This window comes from Amblyomma mixtum, chromosome 4, assembly GCF_055824585.1.
Source record: "Amblyomma mixtum isolate Tamu chromosome 4, ASM5582458v1, whole genome shotgun sequence".
Taxonomy (NCBI): domain Eukaryota; kingdom Metazoa; phylum Arthropoda; class Arachnida; order Ixodida; family Ixodidae; genus Amblyomma; species Amblyomma mixtum.
The window spans coordinates 105,356,857-105,371,745 of NC_143015.1; the positions used below are offsets into that span (position 1 = coordinate 105,356,857).

Below are 14,889 nucleotides of genomic sequence, written 5' to 3' on the forward strand. Positions count from 1 at the left end.
TAAGGTGGACGCTGCATTCTGCTTCATCCATTCGCAGACCGGAATGTGCCTACGACCGGTGTTTACTTCTCCTGCAGCCGTCGCCATACTGCTGCGACGAGGTTAGTAATCTCAACAGCAGTGTTCTTGCCGTGCTATCTCAACTAATTTGCCCATCTGCCTAGCCCATAGAAGAGTCGTGCTGGTTATATCAATGCATGCAAAGTTGAAAAATTTAACTGTCTGGCGTGCTATCTGAACTGCTCGTTATTATGGCTTGCCGTCTTGTAGAGTGGTGCATGCACATACAGTCGCTAGCAATGCGAGAGGAAACAAACTTTTTGCACAAAATTGCGTTTTTTAGCTTTTCTTCCGCTAAATATAAGAACGAATATTCGATATTATAGCCTTAGTTGCATATAGTTAGTCGCATGATAGCCTTAGCTGCTTATGCGCCAATAAACCCAACACAACACACACTCGATATTATACGCCCAGAAGAAAATTTGTTAGACAACAGAAAAAAGTGTGCTCACCAAATAAAATTATGGATTAATCGGGAAATGAATGCTCATAATTTGTTCCTTGTCATATTTCACCCGACTGTACACGTTTTGTAAACTATGGAATTATACGCCCGCCTCTGCCGGTCTCATCACGAATACGTTGCGCAAGGTGTCGCTGTCGATATAGCACTTAATTTCTCGCGTTTAGCAGAACCATGGACGTCAGTGTCTTGTACTTGCCACTAACCCCTTCACCCTATAACCACCAGTGTTCATCACCTTCGTGCTAGACACCCCACTTTCCAGCATTCCCAGCGCAGCAAAACTGCTCTGGCAGCGGCTGGAAGCTAATGAGGGCTTAGCATGCCCACAGCACTGCGGCCGTTCCTCTCTGTGAATGTCTTGTCAGTGCGATTCGCAGACACCCGCACCTGCCGGCAGCACAACTGCATATTCAGTGAATTCAGTTTGATTTCCGATGGCAGGATGCCCATCATCTCCTTGTCTATCTCTTTCAGTGTGACCACCCGCCCAACACCCGTCATCGCCGGAGAAGCCTGACAAGACTACGTGTGGAATACCTGCGCCGTGGCGCGTGGTAGTGGTCGTCACTCAGTCCAACAGACGGGTGAGGGACTTGAGACACTAGTGCGTTCAGGAAGATCCGCAGATGGTCCTTGGATCATCTAATTTTAATTTTAATGTATAGGGCACGCTAGAGCGTGAAGTATTTTTTTTAACTAAAATGCTTCCATCCTACACGACCGTGGTCGTAAAAATGGTTCCACAAGAAACTGTTCTAAACTTAGAGCTCTTGGTTACTTGGCGCTACGGTTACGTAAAGCCGTGGTGTCACTGCGGTAGGCTTAAGATCGGAATTGACGATTGCGCGACCGGACTCTCCCTGGCGCCCTCTTCCGCCTAGTGCATGCCTCTTCATCTTAGTTTTGTCGCCGTAAAAACGCGACTGATGATTTGGCCTCCGTTTATATCGCATCCATTATTCCATACATAAATGTAAAGATCCGTCGTAATGCGAAATGGCGGTCAAAAATGACGATGAATCCGTTTAGATGTAGCATAGAAGCCTAGTTCATTGCCTGCCCCGCTGGAATGGGCTTAAATTAGTTCTCCTATTTTCGCGCTATTCAGGGGAATATATCGAGTTCTAACATATTTCGCGGAACCTCTCGATAGACGCCACAGTTTTAGTTTATGATATTCCTTGTTTGGAGATCAGTAATATTATTCGCTGTGTTGTTTGCTCATTCCATTAAAATCCCTCCCCTTATGTAATACCCCTGATACAAGGGGGCCTTTAAGGAAAATAAACTGAACTGAACTGAACAGTTGTAAAGGCAGAATATTAGAGATTTGATCATTTTCTCTTTAAGAATACCCTGGAATCCTAGAATATGGGAGACAAACGAAGTTCTGCCGATGCCTTGAGAAGCTTGCATGCTTCCACATCCGCCCAATACAATTCGGGCTAGACGAGCTAAGCCTCTGGCACTCATGGTAACATGGGACAAGCCGCGTTACTGCCACCTCTACAAAGTAATTTCCCAGTACTTGCTGGGGTGTAAAGCTAGTGTTTCTTTGAATCAACCTCTTCAGAAAACACTTCGCTCTATATTATACGGAACCAGGTTACGCATATATAACAAGCATATTTTCTGTGTCCTTTCAGAGACACTGCGAGAAAAAGCCACCTATATTAACGACGCCACGAAAAAGCTGATACAATCATAAAAAGAAGGCACTGCGGGTCGTTAAATAAGGAGAGAAGGGAGTAATGGCCATGAGGTGTAGGGGAGGGGAAAAAGGGGGCGAGCGGGCACAGGACTCTGCACCACGAGACACGGACTGCCGCAAGAAGGTTTGGTTTGGTTTATGGGGGGGGGGGGGGGGGGGGTTATGGCTCAGGGTATGCAGGACGCCGTAGTGAAGGGCTTCGCAAAGTTCGACCACTTAGGCTTCTTTAACGTGCACTGACCTCGCACACTACACGGGCCTCTAGAATTTCACCTCCGTCAAAATTCAACCACCGCGGCCAGGATCGAACCCGGGTTCTAGGGTCAGCAGCTGACAAAGTGTCACGGGAGCCGCTGCTGCGCGAAAGCCCGCATGCTTACACTCTGGGGAGGCTCAGCGAGGAATATAGGAAGGTCGTTCCCAGAACTTATTTGTCAAACTTAAAATCAGCACTTTTAGTTTAGATGCATTACTCCAGTCAACCAAGTGGTGAAGAGAGACGCTGAATCTCGCAGTAAGAACCTTGCGCAGCTGATGAGAGTGGCCGCACATAGCTAGCCACATCCCATCACCAACTCTCCTAGTGAGATAGTTGTACCTGACAAGGACACTCACAACGGAGCCGAGCAAATCCTTATGTGCTTTTGGCCAGATCAGACTGCTGTGTCGCGCCTACAGCCTGCACTGAACAGTTACTTTTCAACTGTCACAACTGTTCCAACGTCAACCCATTACTCCCTATACCTCCTGGAACACTTTTTGTTCTAGGCATCTGCCAATTTGATGACTTCCACCTGCTTCCTTCAGATATAATATATAGCGCTGTAATCTCCACATATGTTGCAAAGCAAAAGATGGCCGGCAGCTGCAGCCAGCTGCGACAGGAAGCACGGCGAGCGGCAGAGGTGGACAGCGCCGAGAAGCGCAGGCGTCGGACGGGATAAAGATGCTAGGGTCGTCGGGAGTAGAGTCGCAGTTAATAGAGATCACGAAGTCGTCAGCCCAGGTCAGTTTGGCGCTCGTGGTTGCGGTAATGCCCACTGGCTCTTCGCCGAAGTGGACAAGTTCACCTCGGCACGAGTGCAATCGATGACAGCGTGATGTTGGGAGAGAAAATCCCCTAAGATGACGTCTTGAGAGGACGACGAAAAGCCCCGGTAAGTAGCGAATTTGCGACGCGACGCGAAAAACCAGCCAGCGGCACTGTTTGTCGCTTAAGAAAGATATAGCAGCGCCGATGTCAGCCAGTGCGAAGCATCGGTGCTCTGCTTGGTTCATATTCGATGGAGAAAGTCCAGGCCTTGAACAGGACAGCTCGTTTCTTTGCCAGATCAAGCAGTTTGTCTGTGAGGAATTTGCTCGGACTCTGTCGCTTGTTCCCGCTGTCCCGAATCCATCTAAACTGGCTCCGACACTCCCGCACGTTTTCGGGCGCAAGTGTGCACGGCGCTACCATCGGTTTGCTCCCAGACTCCTGTTGGAGCGCGGTTTACCTACGCCGAAGCCGTCAAACGACCCCACCAAATAGCCTTTCGTTTCGTTTCACCTCCATCATGGTCTACCTTGTTTCCTCCCACCCGACCACTACCTCAACGTTTGTACCAACGACGGACAACGAACAACCTCCCTATTTGTTATGCCTGCGACATTGTCGCCAACGTGATGCGCCCAGGCCGCCACCGGGCCCTGCCACCAGTTGCCGCTGCCAACCCTCAAAGCCTTCTTCTTCACAAAGATAAAACAGGCTTTACTTGCAGCAGTATATCTGTTGCGAAGGCTGGGCACAGAATTCAAAGACAGGTCCGGGCTTCAACAATTGCCGCTCTCGTCTCGCGGCGCGTGATCCCTCTGCCGCTGCAGCTGCCGAACATCTTATTCTTTACAACTGAAGTACACCTCTCTTCCAAAAACTGGCACAGAGTTCTCGATCAGTGCTCAGTGGAGAGAGAAAACTCAGAGCTAAGAATGTGAAATTTTTAGTGGCATGAAAGAGCGAGTTCCAGCTGAGACCTCGGTTAGGTATTCGGTGCCTTTTATGCGAAGCATACTACTTAAGCTACCACTTCAGCCCTTCACCGTGGTTATGCGCCTCCAAATCCCGTGATACATGACGTCACACCACGTGACACGATGACGTCACGACATTAGAGAAACGGGGGCCCACTTCGCGCCGTCGCTGTGGTTGTGCGCCTCCAAATCACGTGATACATGACGTCACACAACGTGACATGATGACGTCACGAAAGTGGAGAAACGGGGGCCCACCTCGCGCCGTCGCTGTGGTTGTGCGCCTCCAAATCACGTGATACATGACGTGACACCACGTGACACGATGACGTCACGACAGTGGAGAAACGGGGGCCCACCTCGCGCCGTCGCTGTGGTTGTGCGCCTCAAAATCACGTGACACGATGATGCCACACCACGTGACACGATGACGTCCCGGCAGTTGAGAAACGGGGGCCCACCTCGCGCCGTCGCTGTGGTTGTGCGCCTCCAAATTACGCGACACGATGATGATTCGCATTCTACAGGCTTAACCGAGTTAAGCCTCAGCCCTTTTTTTATTGCGAAGGCATTGTGTGGCTCGTCGCCAACGCAACCGGGTGGTGTTTGACGTCGCCGTGTCATAAAACACACAATTTCTTCGGAAGGCGCGGAACTGAAACAAGGGCTTTCCATTTGCGAGGGGCGTGCCCGCATCCTATAGGCCAGAAAACCTCTTCTATTGCTTTACATAGGCCACAAAACAGCGTTGCTACTTGGAGAACAAAGGTGCATTTCTTACATATGCGTCGCCTTATGACTCTGAGTTAATGAGTAGGTGAGTGATTAGAAAGGAAGATTGAAAATTCAGTAAGCGAGTAAACAATACGCCGGAAATAAAAATAGAAAATAATGCTCTCGCATCTAAACCGTGTATGTAGTCTTAAGTGCCCTTCGTAAATTTTTTTGCGACACGCGTGGCAACAATCTTATGTGTCGTTTTCGCAGGATGCTGTCGGCTCTTCACTGCGTAGCAGTCGCCTTGTTCTTCCTGAACTTCGGCGTCTATGCTGCATATGCTGCAGGATAACGGGTGGTAAGTGTAATTGGTGGTACTACTCACTGCATTTACTCTCTGTTCCACAGGGCCACACATTCGTACTCAACTAGCGAGCACCTTCTTAACCAGCACCTTCTTGTCTAATGAGCACCTTCTTTCTGAACTAACGGGAGTGGAGCGCTGTGCGCGCTGCATGAACACTGTTGCCCGACTACATTGAGCGCCATTCGTGCCCACAGCTGCTGGGTTCGACGATGTGGCGAAATTGGTTTCAGGATCCACGAGTGCGATTGGCACTTCTCTCCCGGGATCACACGCTCGTTGACCAGCACACAGTATGGGAGCAAAATAAAATGCACGTCATGCGTGAAATAACGTTAGACGCCGTTTGCTTCATGTCACTCTTTACAACGATTGCGGACAAGAGGATATTAACGACTTTGAAATATATACTCGCGCGTTACTTATATGGAATAGATGGTGGAAAAACAGCGCAAACTAAGACAGAGAACACAGAACAAGAGGGGAGACACTGTAAGCGCTTGTAGTGTCTACCTTCTTGTTCTGTGTTCTCTGTCTTAGTTTGCGCTGTTTTTCCATTATGAATTCACACCAACTAGACCAAATGTCTGCTTTGCTGTATAGAGTAGTCAATATTACAGATAAATCCTTCTTAGTGCGTGCCCGCGGGCATGCGTGTATGCGTGGATCACTGCAAAATGCAAAGCTCAAATGTAAAACCTGATGGCTGGCGACTTGGTAAAATGGACTATAATATCAGGCAGGTCAAGTGATCGAAATAAACACGTTGTCTGGAGTACGATTGTTGGCTGCATGCTATTTTCATGGTAGACTATAACTATTCCCCACGTTTGATGTGCGTCTTAAAATAAACAAACTCTTCGGACGACTAATGTCGTCGTTTAGCGGTTTTTAATTGAATTACGCAATGGGCCAGACCTGTGCTTTTCTTCTATCGAAATTCATCGATATGAGCGTCGTAAGCACACTTAGTTTCCAGAGAGCGTTCGCGTAAATAGGAACATAACGTCGCTCACTGGTTGTGGCACGCTTTCTCTCATTGTTGGATGTGACGTGTCTTTGTTATTCATTTCGGTTTGAAGAGATGCAGTGTGTTTTGATGACAGTTTTCAAAAAGCTCCGCTCTTTCACAGCCATCAAGCAGCCGGGAGGTTTCGCGTCATCGAACCCACTCGGGGCCGGAACCCATGGTTGTTGCAAGTTGCTCCCATCATCGTCGCCACCCTTCCTCACACTACACGGACGGGTGAGTGACTGTTGATGAGAGCTAATGTGGTTTTTCAGCGCAATTTTATTCGAATACGTATGAGTGGCTCTTAGCAATTTTTCCACAGCGGAATATTCTGAGATTAGCGAAGGACCCTTTTAGGCTCCTTGCAACATTCTTAAAACAACTTCAGGATTCGATGATGTGGCACAGTGCCTTTTAGGACCGACTAGAGACGTTGGCACATCCTTTCCGGAACCCCTAACATTGCGCATAGTGTATATTTCCGCCCTACCCCTATCCTTATTGTCGCTCCCGCCAGCGTACTGTGCAAAGTCGGTGCACATTTAAGAACCCCAGGTGGTCGAAATTTATGGAGCCCTTCACAACGGCGTCCCTTATAGCCGGAGTCGCTTTGGGACTTAAAGCCCCCATAAACTTCAACCTAAACCAACTCTGGCTCCTTCCTCTCTTTCCCTCTCCATGCCCTTTTATTCCTGTTTGCCACAGCTCAGGTGCTTCATGTTTAGATTTTAGATGTCGCGGCTGGCATCTTTGCCTTCCATTGTTAGTTTTAGTTATAAATAGCCAATAACAACAAAAGAGCTAACTAATGTTGTCTCCTGACACTTTTGTATTTGTGAATGTGGTAAGAAATAAGTTGAATTCAAGGACGCGGGTTCGATCCCGGCCGTGGCGGTCGAATTTCGATGGAGGCGAAATTCTAGAGGCCCGTGTACTGTGCGATGTCAGTGCACGTTAAAAAACCCCAGGTGGTCGAAATTTCCGGAGCCCTTCACTACGGCGTCTCTCATAGCCTGAGTCGCTTTGGGAAGTTAAACCCCTTAAACTAAGCTAAACTAACTAAACCACTAAGGAATGTCACAGGGTGATAATTGTTCTTAATCCTAGCAACGGAAATGTTGTTTTAAAGGGAGCTGCATATGTACAATGAGTGCAAAATTATTTTCTGAAATTTTCGAGAATACAATTTATACCGTATGGCCGTTTTATCGCGTAGGTCTTAAATGCCAGGCTGAGATAACGTGCGGATAACTGACTCTGTGAACCGCGGGCCCTTCCGGCTCCTCCCATCGACCTCTCACTGTAAATAGGAATAAAAGTTTTCCTCCTCCTCCTCCTCCTCCCCACTAACGCCTATCAAATATTTTGGCTAGTTCAGTTAGCGCCCGTCATTTCGGACGTGATTTAACTACGTTGTCTACCATGTGCAAGGATGATTCAACCCACTTGAGTGGTCTAGGAATGCGCTTTCATGAGTGTTGTGTTCACTGCATTGTCAATGCAAGTTATAGAATCTCAGGAGGTAGGGATTTTAATCGACAGTTCTCCACTACAGAATCTCTTATGTAGTGGTTGGGCATTTCGGTTTTTAGTTTTTGGACATTCGATGTACTTTTTTCAATGTTTATTTGAGAACCGTTTCTTTTGGCGGATATCCTCGACGAATGAACTACCAGCAGTATCCGGGGATTTCGTGTCGCAATCCTGTGTGGTCAAAAGTCGCTTAGTCTCTCTCAGCATTTATGCACCGTGAAGAGTTTCTTTAGAAGTATTTAACGTAGAAATGCTAGAAACGGGGGTTGTGCTTAACGTGTTGCTACAATCGGTATAAATTAACCCAAATTAAGTTCACTTCTAAGAGCTAGGCTGACATGTTATTGTCGGGTGGCTGCGCTGGATTCAGTGAGAGCGCGGAGCATATTGATGGCAGAGATGGAAGTGCCACTTAATCGTGGCGGTAGCCAGAACATATTTGTGCCACCTATAGACGGTTTCGTGTCATTGTGCAGTTGATAAACCTGCTCAGCCAGCTAACTGGCCTAATATGGTGATAATAGTGAATAAGCAGGGCTTACCTATAACTTCCGGTGAGGGTGTGGTGCTCACCGCTCTGCAAAGGCGTATACGCTAGCGGAATTTTCAACTTGAGTGTAACCCGTACTCGACAGTCAGCCAGCTGTGCATTGCATGACAAGAATACGGACCTCACAAGAACTGAATTCGGCGTACTTTTGTCAGGCCCCTTTTTTCGTTCAAACCGAACGGCCGAACGACAGTTACAGCTGCTCATGTGTCTCTTCCGGCACTAGACACCGCGATTCTCAATTTTGGAACAGAAACTGCGACGCGATTTTTGTTCGAATAGAAACTTTCAGTAAGTTTGTATGTCTCGGAAAACGCAATACATGAACGAAGGATTTAGTTGTACAGTTGCGACCACTTCTAGAATGTTTAGCCACGTACCCTGTCATTTTTGTATTTTCCTCCACTTTCAGCGTTCGGGAACCGACCACCGTGCCGAGCTGACCCCGAGCCATCCGAAGAGACAGCGAAGCTCTCCACTTCCAAGGTTAACCCTTTTTCCATACTTTGTCGGCACACGTTGAACTTAGCAAAGCGCAATTAAAAGACAGGAACATAGAAGAAGAAGCACACAGGACAAAAGCGTTTGTCCTGTGTGCTTCTTCTTCTATGTCCCTGTCTTTTAATTGCGCTTTGCTAAGTTCAACATGTATTACGAACTCGCCCAACTTTCTGCATTGGTCGAAACACCTTGCGAGCGAACTGTGTGTGCGATAGCTTCTTCAATAGGAGACAGCGACGAAAGAATAGAGCAGCTGAGGGCCATTTGTTGAACTAGAAGACCCCCTTCCACCACTAAACCAATGACGAGGAGGAGGAAGAACAGCAAACGCCGGGCGGTTAACCGGAAGAATAATCGGTTTTCTATTGAAAGGGGTGAGGGGGTAAAGAAATGAAAGAGAAAAGAGAGTAGCAGAAATTCAAGCCCTTCTAAAAAGTTAGTGTTCATTGAAGGCATAGCCTATCGTGCAGGCCAGAAGTTCGCGTGAAGCGGAGCAGTGAGGCCTTCGCCGCCGACGATCGCCGCGGCCAACGGCCGAGAATCTTTTCCGTCAGTGGACGTGGATCTAGACGCTCCGGCGCACGCCTGAGAGACTGCCTTTCGGCGCTGTAGGCAGGGCAGTCACAAAGAATATGGGTTATAGTCTCGTCATACCTGCAGATGGCTCATGCAGGGCTATCAGTCATACCGATTAACAAAGAGTAATGGTTGGTGAAAGCTAAACCAAGCCAGAGGGGGCACAGGAAAGTCTTCACGTCGTGGTAGGCTGGATTCAAGCCGGAGCTTGATATCTGGATGCAACGATTTAAACGTGAATTTGAAATTGGCCGGAAATCCACGCGGCAAGCGTGATGTCCCGCGCAAGCGCGCGAAGCCTGCCCGCTGTGCCTGGTCTCGAAATGGCGATTGACACAGGATCGCCGTCGTGGTGACATTTTCGCGCGACCTTATCTGCGCGGTGATTGCCTGCTATGCCGATGTACCCCGGTAGCCATTGGTAGATAATGTCATGTCCTTAGTTGATGGCAGGGTGATGTAATTGTCGAATTTCTGCGACCAGTTCTCCATGGGCTCTACGGCGGAAAGCCCCTTGTAAGCCTTGGAGGGCAGCTTTGGAATCGGTGAAGATAGACCACCGCTTAGGGTGCTGCTGATTGATGTGTTCAATGGCTACACGAAGCGCGGTAGTTTCTTGCGGGGATGACCACGGAGCCCGCAGAACTGATAAGGTTCACTGAGCCGTCAGTGTAGACGTGCAGCCTGTTTGCATGGTGCTGATGGAAATATTCAAGAGTGACTTATTTTAGTTCTATCGGCGAGAAGTCGATGTTCTTCCTGATGCCATATATTGAAAGAAGCATACGGGGATTCTGCAGGCTCCAAAGTGGCAAGGACGGTCTAGAGGCGGGTGTAAACTTGGACGGCAGAATGGCGCGATGTGCTTCAGTGACGTCTGTAAATGATGTTCGTGGCTTGGTAATGAAAAGACTGGCAGGTTAATGAGAGGGAACCCGGAATATGTGTTGGAAATGTGCCCTGAGTGCGTCAACTGTTAGGTAGGTAGGGATTGGTTGCTCCTGGGCGATAAGTACAGATGCTTAAAAAGTGAAAAAAAAAAGTTCTATCATGCAAAACTTCATAAAAGCTTCATCATAAAATTTTATACAAATATTATACACATGTCAAACAAGGTCGTAGGCTTTCTCAAATTTATCGTGCTGTCTTTGTTGGACAAAAAATGTGTGAGGTTATTATTGCATTATACAGACAGCATTTCTTCATTAGGGTAAGCGAACTTTTTGTTGTTCTCGTTGTTACTTGAAGCTCTTGGAACCCATTCACGCATTAAGTCCCGCATAAGCACGCTCAAGAAATTTTTTCTTGGCCTTATGCAAAGATACAGAGATCGTATGCAATCATGCAACAGATAAATAATTTTAAAACAAGGGAACGGAAATGACGGGCTCGTTTGACGTACATATAAAGGAAGCCAACACCCACTGAAACCAAGGTACATAGGAGAATGTTTTTTTTTTTTTATGCCGTTGATCCATGGCAGAATGATAATTATAATATCAGGCAACTGTACGTGGCTTGGCGTCTGTAACGTTGTGTGCGTTCTGGACACTCGGTACTCACCCTGCCGCCCTGGAGAATGGTAGTTAATGATTCCGAGCGTTTGCTCACCCAATGAATACTGCGGCCTATTCCTGCAGTTCCGCGAGTCTGCCATAACATTGTCAGCGCTAACGCAAGCAGGCCACATCTCGCTCATACCAGCCCACCTACCTCAAATCGATATTCAGGCGTCCACTGGTTCACCCAGGGTGCCAGTTATCCGCATTTCCTTTGTTTAAAAATCATCGCAGTCAAAAACGTTCTCAACGCCAACTCCAATCAGCACAATCAACGCCGATAGCCTATGGCGTCAGTGCCGCGTGTTTGCCTCAACATTGTCGCGTGCAGCGCACATCTGTGACTACCGCCACGTATCCCAGTAAAAATGTGCGAATGGTACAGCTGGCACAGTGCATGCCACGAGTACGGTCAATATTAACAAGACGGTACCACAGCTTAACATCCGTATGTAGGTGCATTTCTGCCAGAATAAAGCACGACTGAGGTGTCCACTCTCCCAGGGGGCCAGTTATGCACTTTCCTTTCCATTGCTTTATCTGAAGGTCAAATAAAAATGAAAACCGCAAGCGCCCCAAAGACAATGGTGAAGCTTACGCTTCGAAAACAACCGTGCCAGCGGTGGGATCTGAGCCCACGACCTCTGAATTTCGCGTCCGGTTCTCTCCAACGGAGCTGTGGGGACGGCACTCCAATCTCCGGTATGGGCAGCCGTCCAATCCACTTTGTTATTGTCCTTAATGGGCAAATTAATTCCAATATTATTCTCCCGTTGATCGACACCACAAATAAAAAAAATGAACCCGAGGTGGTCGAAATTTCCGGAGCCCTTCTCTACGGCGCCCCTCATAGCCTGAGTTGCTTTGGGACGTTAAACCTCCATTCCGAGTCGCGTTCGTTCCTATTGCCAGAAGGAACCCCAGGCTTAGCCACCGCGAGCCGCAGTCTTCGCCGAAGCCGTCGACCACCCCTGCCATGGCTGAGGAATCACAGGCACCATCCTCTGACCAGCCAGCAGGAGCTTCGTCGAGCAGTGAGTCTCAAGAATTTTTTATTCATTGGTGACCGAAGCTAACAGCAGAGAAAAAGAAGTATTACTTTTCCCGCTGTTGAAAAACCCTAAAAGCAAAGGCGCTTCTTTTGTACGTGTGTTGGTGCGCACTGGCTTCGAGTTTATCAAGACTTTCGGGTCACCAGTACGCGTAAAGGACACGTGCCGAAGACATAACCAGTTTTTAAGGGCAGAATGGAGGAATGATCGCTATGCAGTTGGCAATGCTAAAACCGCTACAGGCAGCAACCACTTGCTCTACTGTGCCCGCAGGGCCAGACTGTGAGCCCATTCGGCAAACTGTTTCTCTTTTTCAGCGATACTGGGATAGTTACTAACGCGCCCCGCAAATGATGATGATGGTCTCTACAATACATCCATTATCCTTGGAGTAGGAACATTTAGACTAGCGTTAAATGTGTGATATTGTGTGTGGTTAAAAGCATGTAATTTATGTAACGGCCGTGGTGTCGATGGAAAGAGCGGTGCTCAGTGCGCCCTGCACCACCTCCTCCGCTGTCCCTCACCTGCCCCAATCGCTTTGTAACTTGCAAGTAATAATTAGGTAAAACACGTCAAAATAAAAACCTGCTAAATGGACCGTTCGAAGCATTTAATTCGACAGAGGAGAAAAAGCAGCACGTAACAGTAAAAAAGATGCACTATTCGGAAGCCACGACGAATATTCTGAGATATCTGCTAGAACGCGAGCTAGCACCTTAACTTCTCAGGCCAAATAAACCAGTAAGAAATTCCCATTCTCTAATGTGCACACGATGGCTGCTCACTAATAACCACCAGGCTCACTGTCCTCGCTTCTCTCTCTCTCTCCCTTTCTTTCCAGCGCGTAGGAGGCTAATGAGACTCAGTTTTATTCTTCCCCAGTACTGTACACACTGTGGACCGGAAGACGTTCTCGTGGACACGGTAAGTGCGTTTTCAGTGGCTTCTAGCTAAGACTCGATGGACAAGTACAGCGTTATCCCTCGGTTAGCTCCCTCGTATTTCTCGCTCATCTGTAGCTCCACCAACCCTCAGGCCTATAGTCAGTGTGCTTAAATGAGCAAATGAATTTGGGAAGTGGGTCAGGACACTGTCCTGACCGCAGCTTGGTCAGGACAGTGTTCATTTGGATGTTTCTCGCAAGCCATTTTGTGGACCTAGCGTCCGCGGCGACGCTTGGTCCGCAATTACCCCCAGATGCAAGATCGTGTGACTCATTCTGCCCATCTAACCACCGGAACATTTCTAACCTGCACATGCTGCAAAATACTAGAGCATCAGTTTCGAAGCGTACAGAGTCTTCTTCACCCAATTCATCATGGTCCTCAACCGTCTCAGCGAAACCCTTCATGATTTAACTCGAAGGCCAAAGACCGAGAACCTGTCCATGATTTTTATGCACTTCTCTAAAGCGTTCGGTCGGTCTTCCCACGTCAGATTACTTTACAAGGTAAACCATGTACTTGGCGATGGCCCTCTTGTTGGTCGGACCGTAAATTTTTGTGAAATTGCTCCCAGTAGGTAGAATACAGTGACCGCGTACTTAAATAGGAGAAGGAAGAGGTGCCTGCTTTTTCTACACCCAGCACAAGCGGACGGATTATTCACCTACCACACTTCTCTCACTCCAGCCTCACAACTTATCAATACCAGAGCGAAGACTAAGTGCCTAAGGTTTTATGCGAAGCATATTACAATAGGTAACCCAAGCCCTTCGTGACGGTTACACGCCGTGCACACCACGTGACACAATGACGTCACGACAGATGAGAGACGGTGCTCCAACTCGTGCCGTCGCTGCGGTTGCACGCCGTGCAGACCACGTGGTATGGTGACGTCACACCACGTGACACAATGACGTCACGACAGATGAGAGACGGGGCTCCAACTTGTGCCGTCGCTGCGGTTGCACGCCGTGTGAATCACGTGGTATGGTGACGTCACACTCCCGCGCATTTCGAACGCGCGTTCACACTCGGTATAGGTGAAACGCTCGCTCCACCGGGCAGGCGGACGCGGCTTCCGTGGCAATCCAGGCGCTCACCCAACGCGCGTCTCGGGGTTAGTCGGCGTTCCGCTGTAGCCATTCCGTTGTCTTCCCCCACGACGAAGGCTTCTAGTGGTTGTATTAAAATGACCAAGTATTCAACCAAGGAAAGCCATGTATTACCAAGCCTAGCCATCAATATGCTTCGCATCTGACTAGGCTTAACCTTAGGTAAGCCTCAGCCATTTTTTATGTCTCGTTCTACACAACGCGGTTAACCTGAGCCCCACAGTTTTGCAGCACACGGACCCGACATAAGCAGGCCTTTACACTAGAATTCATTTCTTGTAACAGTATCTTTAGCTGTCCTCTATTTTTACGAGTTATGGGAGAATAGTACTCTTTAAATCCTGCACCCATTACACAGCCTGGTCGCTGTGCAGGGCGAAGGCCTTTCACATGTCTCGCCTTTACCAACTGCAGCCATCGTATCTCCGCAAGCTTCTTAATCTCATCCAATCACCTAACTTTCTGCTGTCCCCTGCTACGCCTTGAATAATTCAGAAATTCATTAGAATAATTTAGAAATAATTTCCAAAAAACAGCTGCGACCGCTACTTATTTGTGCTTAGCACCCAGTTTTGTTTACATGCGTGATGTTTAAAGTATACTAAATGCCTGTTGTTCACTGTTTTTTCGTGGTTTGCCATGTGGCATGCGAATCCCATTGCACTTTGTCCACATGTCTAGTCCTGTAATCCTTCGGGATTGCAGCATTTTGGAATAAA

The 14,889-nt window shown here is 48.1% G+C and overlaps 1 protein-coding gene and 1 long non-coding RNA gene across 7 annotated transcripts in view; both read left to right on the forward strand.

Moving 5' to 3' along the window:
• LOC149347696 (multiple inositol polyphosphate phosphatase 1-like) overlaps positions 1–14,889 on the forward strand; it is an 85,342-nt gene that overhangs the window by 32,858 nt on the left and 37,595 nt on the right. For 2 of the 5 annotated variants that reach the window (XM_089587361.1, XM_089587363.1), the window contains 4 exons: positions 38–101; positions 1,004–1,113; positions 6,462–6,574; positions 8,836–8,909. The gene's annotated coding sequence lies outside the window, so the exon portion shown is untranslated. Of the gene's footprint in view, positions 1–37; positions 102–1,003; positions 1,114–5,234; positions 5,323–6,461; positions 6,575–8,835; positions 8,910–14,889 lie in introns of those variants that run through there. The other 3 variants (XM_089587366.1, XM_089587364.1, XM_089587365.1) reach the window with 3 other exon arrangements.
• The window catches only part of LOC149347697 (uncharacterized), a 50,787-nt gene that overhangs the window by 32,521 nt on the left and 3,377 nt on the right, over positions 1–14,889 (forward strand). Inside the window, exons 1-3 of one of the 2 annotated variants that reach the window (XR_016292613.1) lie at positions 9,717–10,379; positions 11,972–12,093; positions 12,956–13,038. This is a non-coding gene — a long non-coding RNA (uncharacterized LOC149347697). Of the gene's footprint in view, positions 1–9,716; positions 10,380–11,971; positions 12,094–12,955; positions 13,039–14,889 lie in introns of those variants that run through there. The other variant, XR_016292614.1, reaches the window with a different exon arrangement.